Source organism: Abramis brama (assembly GCF_963993115.1).
Source record: "Abramis brama genome assembly, chromosome: 4".
NCBI classification, from domain to species: domain Eukaryota; kingdom Metazoa; phylum Chordata; class Actinopteri; order Cypriniformes; family Leuciscidae; genus Abramis; species Abramis brama.
The window spans coordinates 48,273,666-48,283,764 of record NC_139966.1 but is presented as its reverse complement, the minus strand read 5'-3'; the positions used below and the strand labels follow the sequence as shown (position 1 = coordinate 48,283,764).

At 35.8% G+C, this 10,099-nt stretch overlaps 1 pseudogene across 1 annotated transcript; it reads left to right on the top strand.

Annotated features, from left to right (window-relative positions):
* The first annotated feature begins 2,215 nt into the window (after positions 1 to 2,215).
* On the top strand, positions 2,216 to 9,840 carry LOC311080704 (EF-hand calcium-binding domain-containing protein 4B-like; annotated as a pseudogene). The gene is made up of 15 exons (XR_014609584.1): positions 2,216 to 2,485; positions 3,444 to 3,555; positions 3,680 to 3,821; positions 3,908 to 4,054; positions 4,551 to 4,641; positions 5,014 to 5,109; positions 5,212 to 5,399; positions 5,488 to 5,559; positions 5,638 to 5,683; positions 6,592 to 6,683; positions 6,781 to 7,264; positions 7,514 to 7,652; positions 8,544 to 8,670; positions 8,786 to 8,862; positions 9,388 to 9,840. The product of XR_014609584.1 is annotated as an EF-hand calcium-binding domain-containing protein 4B-like (transcript).
* The last annotated feature ends 259 nt before the right edge of the window (positions 9,841 to 10,099 follow it).

Below are 10,099 nucleotides of genomic sequence, written 5' to 3'. Positions count from 1 at the left end.
CAACACTGAATCTAATACTACACATATTTAACTCAGGCAACTTTCTTTTTCATAAATCTCAGGCAACTTTTTTTTTACAAGGTTTCTAAGCAGAAGATGGACGCATGTTTTCTCAGTCCTGTTGCTGAAACTCATGTGCCGTTAAAAAGCATGTCAGTTATTTCCTTTGTTTTCCCCACAGTGTTTATTTGAAAGAAATTGTTTGTTATATGTTCAAATAATTGATATTTGTGACAAGAACAACAAAAAAACCCCACTATATTAAGGCAAGGTGTATTTTAATACAAAACACAAAGCCATTTTTTCATTTTAAAGAAGGCCGAAGCCTCAAGTTATCATTTTTTTTAATAATTTAATTTATTAAACAATTGTATAAATGATGGACCAAACAAAACTGATAAAAAAAACATTGGTTTACCTTTATTTTTTTAGAAAAAAAAAAATTTGTATCAGCAATGAACACTTGGTAACAGGAATGAGTGTCCATATGTGTGTGCATGAGAGAGTGTACATGACTGTGTGTGCATGTGTGTGTATGAGAGAGAGTGTACATGACTGTGTGTGCAGTGTGTGTGTATGAGAGAGAGTGTACATGACTGTGTGCATGAGATTTCTGTGTTGAAGTGATGTACTATGTGCTAGTAGTACTTCACAGTGAAGGAGGTGGAAAGAGAAAGAAGATGAGAGAGGAGAAGAGAGAGGGAAGTTAAGATAAAAAAAAGTGGCGGACTGTCTCCCTGGAAGCATGATTTTCACATTGTAAAAACTAATACTAATGTCTACCATTTAAAAAATTGCAACCTTAAAACTAATTCAGGTGAATAGTATTATACATCAACTAATATTTACAATATTAAATCAACAAAACAGAGGACTCTACTCACTCCTGTTACTTTAACTCACTCCTGTTATTTTTCACATGAGTAACAGGACTGAAAGTAACAGGATTGAGTTTTTAAGCAAAAAAGTTATCAAATACATGACATATGGCCACATAGCATACATGCTAATAACATGAGGACACTGAACAAATTCTAGTGACTTAACAAATTAAAATAAACAAATAACATCTAAGAAATAATTTAGGTAACAGAACAGCACGTTGAGATTGACCTTCTCAGTCATATTTACAATTTTATAAAATATACAGAAATTAAAATAAGAGGACTTACTTATGGTCTTCCCATTGCCTTCAGAAGATCCAGATGATGCAACTTCCTGTTGAAAATGTGTCTTGTGGAATGTTCCTGAACATCCTGAAGTTTATGTGTAAACGACTAAAATGTGTATTTTATCTAAAATATTACATAAAATATTTTTTTCTCATAAAAACAAAACAAAAAACATTTTAAAGCATAGATTGGATATAAAGTCACACAAAAATGCAACAAAAAAAAAAAGATTTCTGAAGGATTTTAATCATTATATTTCATGGTAAAGTTTAGAGATAGAGAGGGGACATGCAACAAATGCTATTTATTTTTAGTGTTCTAGGTAGTTTTTATGAATGCTTTTAATTATACATTTTAAATTTGCAGTTAGCTTAATGTGCAGGACACTTTGCTTAATAATAAAATGTATTTTAGATTTAATTTTAATGCATTTTTATACATATAATATCGTGGCAACAGAAATGTGGAAGTTATTATTCGGTGGAATGGTTTAATAGCCTATAGCCCAGAATGACCGAATGTGGGTCTGTTCACTCTCTTTAGTGGAATTTTAATATAAGGTTTTTCACTGACAATCTTTTAAATTTGCCCTGTAATCTTGATTATTTGGCCTTTTCATATTTCATTGACGTGTCAACCTTTATATGTCAATCGTGTAAAAGTTCATTTTAATTGGTTCTTGCTTAAATAAAAATACACTATAAACTACTTGATACCCCCTCATTCAAACCTTTGCAAGTTCAACTTGAGTTGAGATCAAACAGGAAATTTCACCACTCTTCCTGTTCCCCCTTGACATTGTGGTGGTGGGACATCAACGTAAAGTGACAGGTCTGCTCACCAATAACGTCAGCAGTGCCAGCGATGATGACTAAGACTAATCTGCATTTCACTTCTCAAAGTCTTAACATTCCTAAAGACGAAAAGGATTGCTGATGTGCTGCACTCTCTCTGTTTCTTTCAGTTGGGACCCACAGCAGGCATTCAGTACAAGACAATAAATGATGTTTCCTGAATTAATCAGCATAATTCCCTGTATTGGATCTAGCTTTGGATTGTACATGATCCTGAGCTGTTGAAAGACGGTTAAGGTAAGCAGCGCTGGAATCATGTCAGAGATCGGACACGTTAGAGACACACGGGTCACCAGCAGTGGCTCAGACCAGGATGAGAAGCAGCCGAAACCGCAGCCAAGGAAAAGTGTGAAGAAGAACGCAGGATGGGGACATATTGCTATGTTGGACAAAATAGAGGACTTCTTTCAGATCTGTGACAGCGAGAGAAAAGGCTTCATCACACGCACTGATATGAGGGTAAAGTAGGGGTCCTTAACTTTACAGGTCCTTTTTAGCGCAATTTTCCAACGGACAAAATTGTTAACTCATGATTTCTGTTCTGTCTGTGCGCACCAATCTTGCACTTCTATCTCCTCCTCAACCAGACCACCTAGAGACTTCGGGTTTTCGGCATTATGTTAAGGAAGGTCTAATCTCGGGAACGCACAAAAACAAAAAAAACAAAAAAAAAAAAACATAAAAAGATTTACTATCTCTTAGTGTTGTGATCCCATGACGTCAGAAAATTGCGCTAAAACACTCACCGAGTTTTTATTACTTGTTTTTACATATGCCATGGTTTTGGTATAACTCTACAGCTCTGTATTCAAATGATGTTTTTGTATTTTTTAGCTTTCTATGGCCACAAGTTTTATTTTTTATTAAAATATTTAGGGTGCTTATGTTTCTGTTACAGTTTAGGCAAGGAAAGAGGAGCAGAGGACCTAAATGTCAGCAGTCTTTTATTTAAAAAAATGAAAACAAAGATAATCCAAAACACTGAAATCATAGGAATAGATAAATGTAACAGTTTCCGCTTTTACTCAAAGACAACACAGGACAAATTAACTGAAACATTCTGAGAGCTTAAATACACAGGCTAAATGAGGAACCAAACAAGACACAGGTGAACATAATCAATTAACCAATGAGTAACCATAGTAACAAAGGACAAGCAAACAGGAGCTAAACACAGGAAGGAAACACAGAAACCAAAGGAAACGCAACAGAAGAGTCCACAAACAGAACATAACCATAACAGTTGCATTATTTTCCCTCCTGTTTAAAAGGATTTGTTATTTACAATGTTCTAGTACAAAGGGTTTGGGTGTTAGGCTATCAGAATATCTAGATGGCTGAAAATAGTGATAATGATGTCATTTTTCCATCTGTTTCTTGAGTATTTAATCATATACCATCATTCTCTCTATCTCAGAGGCTACACAAAGAACTGCCACTCACTGCTGAGGAACTCGAGAACGTTTTTGACTCACTAGATCTTGACAAAAATGGATACCTGACCATGGGAGAGTTTTCCTCTGGATTCAGTGAGTTTATGATCATCTCCTTCCAGTCAAGAGGATCTATTCAAAACTCATTTGTTATTTGGTACATATTTATAGCACAGCAAATTACACACTTTTACAAGGTGTATCTGTAACTGTTCCTCAGGTAACTTTCTTTATGGATGAAGAGTTTCCAAGACTGAGGAACTAATGAATACACCCTCTCAGAGCTCAGGGGATGAAGATGATGAAGAGAGACATTTTAGCGTGTTGATGGAGAGCTTGGGTGCTAGCAATGTGTTTGAGGAGTCAGTACTGATGTTTTGCCTCTGCATTGCAATAAAACATTAGCTTTATATTGCTACAAGCAGTAACAGTTCTCTCTTCAATTCAGCCCGAGTGAGGTTCGCAGCCTGTGGACTCGGCTCAGGAAGGATGAGCCTCACCTCTTGTCCAACTTTGAAGAGTTCCTGGCCCGTGTAACATATCAAATCAAAGAGGCACAACAAGAGAGGAAGGAGATGGAGAGCACCCTCAGAAGGTGACATGATGATTCTTTATGCAACATGAAATGAGAATGAATTTAGAGCAGTGCCATCTAAAGTCGTCCATGTTTAAGAGCCAATAATCTGCTTTGTTTTCTTAATTTCCCCTCATGTTACTTGTGAATAATTCCCGTTTAGAGGCTTAATGTAATTCCCTATAGAATGCTGTTTTATCCCAGTCCAGTGACCACCAAGCTGAGGAGTTACCCAGGTTTTTACAGTACTTCTGGTGGGAATAAAATGCATTTTGATCAAATCTAGGTCAGAATGATGTGATTTGCAACATGTATTGTTTAAAGATACACATTAAATCTTTTGATCCTTTAATTATTACCTAACTGGATGTGCAGGTCTGAGCCAGTGTTTTGGAATGTAAATACTGTGAGAATTCGGAAATAATAATATAATATGAAAGACTTGTTTGTGGTTTATCTCTTGATTGTATTAGGCTAAATGCATGTTTTAACATTGAACGCCATTGTCATTGCACAGGAAAGCAGCCACACATGACAACGAAATTCGCAGATTGTATGAGGAAATGGAGCAACAGATCATTAATGAAAAAGATCAAGCAATTCTGAAGGTAAAAGATTCTTTTGAACGGTTGCATGTGCTTTTACACTATACAGTTGAGAATATTTTTTTTTTTAAAGAGAAATTAATACTTTTATTCAGCAAGGATGCATTAAATGAATCAAACATGTCAGTCAGTAAAGACATTTGAACTTTCTAGAATTCTGAAGCAATTGTATCACAGTTTCCACAAAAATATTAAGCAACACAACTGTTTTCAACATTGATAATAATAAGAAATGTTTCTTGAGCAGCAAATCAGCATATTAGAATGATTTCTGAAGGATCATGTGACACTGAAGACAATTCAGCTTCTTAAATTTCAGTTATTTCGAATTGTAATAATATTGAAATTGACTAGTATGTTAATTCTCTCCTCCAGGACTCTGAAAATCTGCAGTTGCGCAGTCAGGACCTCCAGCAGCGTCTCCGTAGTAAAGAACAGGATTTGGAGCAGCTTTTCCAAAAACAAAGGAGGGTGAGTGCCACAAATGAACAGGCAGAATCATACAAAATCTTATACTTTTGTGGCACTCACACCTTTTTCAACTCACAGCTTTTTGATATCATTTTTTTTCAGTTAGAGCGCCAATGCCGTGACCTTCACAGCGAACAACAGGAGAGTCGACTGGAGAATGTTAAACTGAAAATGAGCAATGAGGAGTTGTGTCGTGAACTTGAGCACACCTGTCAAGAGCTGGAGTTGGCTCAGGAGCAGCTGGGCGTTCTGCAGGAGCAGGCCTCTCGACTACAGCAGGAGAGAGAGATGTCAGTCTGTGCGTTTATTACGTACACACACAAATTCCACCAGTATCTTTGTGTCTCTCATACACACACATGCTTTTTACCCTCACAGGGAGATGTACAGAATCACAGAAGGCTTGCAGAGAGAAAAACACAGCTTGATGAAACAGTTAGATCTACTCAGGTGAGCTTGGCACATCCTCACATATCATGAAGAGAAAGACAAACAACAAAAATCTAAAATTAAATGTTGTTCTTTTAGAGAAATGAATAAACATCTACGAGATGAGCGAGACATTAGCTTTCTGGTAAGTTTAACCATTTTAAATTTTTATTTTATTTTTACATTTTAATTTTAGTAACTTTTTTGTAATTTGGTTGTGCGTTTTTGTCATTTTTATTAGAAAAAAAAAATTAATAAATGTAATTTTTTATATATATATATATATATATATATATATATATATATATATATATATATATATATATATATATATTAGTTTTTATTAATTTTAGTTCAGTTTAATACAATGGGGTCCATCAACAAAATGAACAGGAATGTTGCCATAGCAGCTTAGTCAAATATTTTATTTCAATTAACGTAAATGTTTTTCAAAATATTTTTAGTTTAGTTAATGATAACACTTATTTATGCTTCTCATGATCTTAAAAACATTTTGTTCTAAATTAATTTAGCAGACATACTGTATAATTATGCCTACATATGAATTCTCTATGAAACTAAAATTTTATTTTATTATAATTTTTGTGTGTAAGTTTGTTAGTTAACATTTATTTTATTCCAATTAACGTAAATGTTTTTAAAATATTTATATTTTTAGTTGATGACAACAACTTTCCTTGATGATTTATAATTTATGTTTCTCATAATTTTTTTCCCCTAAAGCTTAGACACTAGAAATAAATTGTATTATAATTTGTGTGTGTATAATATTTTATTTAATTGTTTATATCTTATTTTAATGTTTTACTTTGGTTTAGTTTGAAAAAGCTAAAATAAGACAGCTTGGGCATTTTTTGGTCATATAATAATTCCCATATTTCTTTTTTGTGTGTGTTTTTTCATAGTTTTGATGACTTTACTGTTTTTCGAAAATGTGGAAAATATTAATAATCAAAAATGAGTGGGTGTGTCACAACTTTTGACTAATAAGAGCTATCGAAAAAACAGAATATCTCCTTGTAATTACAACAGAAACGCAGCAATTCAATGAAGAAATCCTCACGCAAGCACAGACTGAGCGCAGCTTCAATAAAATACACTGAGAGGAAACCATCTGTCAAAAAGTGAGACATCTTCACATATTCTCATGCGAATTCCTACGTACATGATTTAATAACATGGAAACATTTACAGTACTTTCACCTCTCACTGTCACTTCAGAGAAGTTGACGAGGAGGAAGTGACTCAGCGCTCTAACAGGAAGACCACCTCTTTAGCAAACAATCACCGTTCACCCTTCAGCGCAGGGGATGATGGGAAGCCGGAGGTGGATGTGCAATCTCAGAAGGTGTTTGGGGACTCAGACGGTGTAAATGACAGGGGGGATGTGGAGGATGCGCCACCGGATGGTTGGCCTCTACGCAGAGTCATATCCATCGAGGAGGACCACCTCCCCCACCTGTTACAAGGAGACCCTCACCTTCTTCTGCATCAGCTCAGTGAGGAAGAAGAGGAGCGCGCCGGAGAGGAAGAAGGTCAGGGGGATCTAGAGACGAGCTCCCTCTACCCGTCCAATGTGTCTCTGGCCTCTGCTGACTCTCCACCACCAGTTAGGGTGAAGAAGCCGTCTAAGAACAAATGGATCAGAGGAAACATGCCCTCATCTGCACGGGGTCAGCCTGTCGGGAAGGAGACCCACCAGCAGGTCAGTGACGGGGACATATCATAGAGTACTTAATTTAATATGTTTTTGCATATTAAAGGACAGTTACAAAATAATTCTTGATTTATTAAAAAATCTGAGACAGAGTGAAAGTGCAAGAGACTTTAATACACTTTACATGGGCCATAGTCTTGAAGTCCACATGTTATTTAGTGTTTTTTACTGTGTGCACTCAACACAACTAGCTGTTAGCTTTACTTTAAAGGTGTCACTGTGTATTTTTGGCTACAGGGTCCTGCAGAAGGTGCTGCCGCATCTCCTCAACGCCTCTTTAAGGTCATTCTGGTGGGAAACTCCAGCGTTGGTAAAACCGCACTGCTGAGACGCTTCTGTGATGGACAGTTTCATTCTGCCACCTCAGCCACTGTGGGTAAGTTGCTCTCCCGCTCCATGTGCAATTTACAATTTAACTTCGCACCTGTTGGTGAGTGGACAGGTCAGTTCAAGTGGGTTTAACAGAAGACTTTGCAATGAGGGATTTTCAGTAAATGCAAATTGGTTGCCCTTTTACTGGAGATTACCTTATTCAATCAGAAGGATGAATTACTACATTTATTTTGTGTTATGATATAAATGGCTCTCAAAACTGATTTACCTAGTCTGTGCATTATTATTGTGCAAACATAGAATTACTTCTTAAAGGCGTTTCGGTGCATTGGGTTTGAATATGTGTGTGAGTGTTAATGAAAACCTACTATGCTATCAGATGGATTTCTTAAAGCAGGCAACATCACATGAAAGAGCTTGGGAAGTCACACTCCCTGCATTTAAACCCTGCCACACATTGCACAGCAGATTATGTCAAACACCATCAGTTCACTTTATTCAATGTTTCTAGCCTTTCACCCCTATAGTGGCCCATAACAACCTGGACGCTTAAATTCATTGTATTAGTTACAAGTGAACTAAATGGCAATTAACGCTGGACTTTTCTTAGCCAGATTAGTTCCTTTCAATCAGCTGGTCCCAAGTTAATTTTTTAGTGAATGTTATTTTTACTTGGTTCGATATTTTGCTTTATAATTCAATGACATTAATAAGCATGTGGCAAAAGTGTTCAAAACGCCTGTATATTCCACACAGAAATATTGCTCAACAGTGACCTCTAGTGGCCATTATCCCTCACTGCAGGAGTGGTTTGCTGTCTGTTTTGATTTCATAAAGTATTTGTTATGCCTTTATTTAGTTGTGTATATTTTTAGTTAACTTCATGTGTGTACTGCACATTTATATATAACTTAAGTTGTGTTGTGCTGTACAGGCATTGACTATAGTGTGCGGACACTGAATTTGGGGGACAGTCACATTGCTCTTCAGCTATGGGAAGCAACGTGAACGTCAACTATGAGCGAGAAGTGCAGACAAAGGAGGCTGATATGCTTGCAGAGGTGTGCTCTCTCACACACAGTATATCCTACAATATTTACATCATATGCTTTGCTTTCACGAGTCTACATCACTATATCCAACACATTATGCACAGATGTTTGTTATATTTGGTAGGAAACAAACCTGATGTTCTACGAGTGCAGTGCTTATACTGGAGCTAATGTGTTGAAGGCCATGATACATCTGGCCAGGTAAGAACTGAAAAACACATGAATGCAACGTTACCAAATGTACTATGTTTAGCTGTGATCTTTGTAACACCTCACCCAGGGGTTGCAACCCACAAAAAAGAGACATTTATAAAACTGTGAGACCACTAGATGTCTGCAAACATTATCAGATGTCGAATGTTGAGATCACATGACCAGCCCAATACTACTAAATACTACACAGTAACCCCACTATAATCACACTTCCAGCTGTCGAACAAATTAAAAATGGTTACATTTAAATAAATGTAAGTAAAATTTATGTAAGTGTTCATTAATGATAATAAATATCAAAGTTGCATTTACAGAATCCAATAAAATATAAATTATTTTCTTAATGTTTTTGGTTGTGCTCCCATTTTTTATTTTTTCGACAGCTATATCTGTCTGTCTGTCTATCTATCTATCTATCTATAGATATACATATATACATATATAGAGATATAGATGTATATAAAATAAAAAATAAGAAGACTTTTATGTTAAGGAACACTGATGTTTTTGCAGAGTCCTGAGGGAACAGGAGGACAGAGTATGGGTGAACACGGTCAGACTTGTGGATCAACCACTGAAGAAGAAATCCTGCTGCAAGTGACCACACACACATACACACTTATGGGTGAAATCACTCTGCGCTTTATGTATCATCATCAGACCTTATACTCAGTGTAAATAATTTAATGTTGGCTGCAAATTCACTTATACCTGAATCAAGCACTAATAGCGTAATGTGTAAAAAGGTTTATGTCCAGTTGTCAAAGAGTATTGCAGCTCTGTGCTCATCTGATATGTGTCCAACTGTAGATTACGTATATTGTAGTCACAGGACACTTTGTCACACCTCATTTAAAATGATCTTTGTACATATTCTATTTTGTTAACAATACCAACCCATTCTTTTTTAATGGAGTGTAGTAAAACAAGTGTAGGTGGCACTACATCCAACTAAACACATTCAACCAAGAACAAAGTCATTTTGGAAAAAATCATTTTGGTGATTGCAAATAACTCACATCAGACTTAAAAACTGTTTCAAGCTGTTTAAAGCATTTTAAAGTAAAAATGCACCATCACACAATAAAATGTGCAGTTTAGGTGAGTGTTTTTAATTTATTTTTTACATAATTGTTTTTTTCTTTCTTTTGTTTATTAGGCAAAATATTGATATCAAAATGAAGTTTTATGTAACAAAGTTCGAGAGGAGCATGTTCAGGTAATC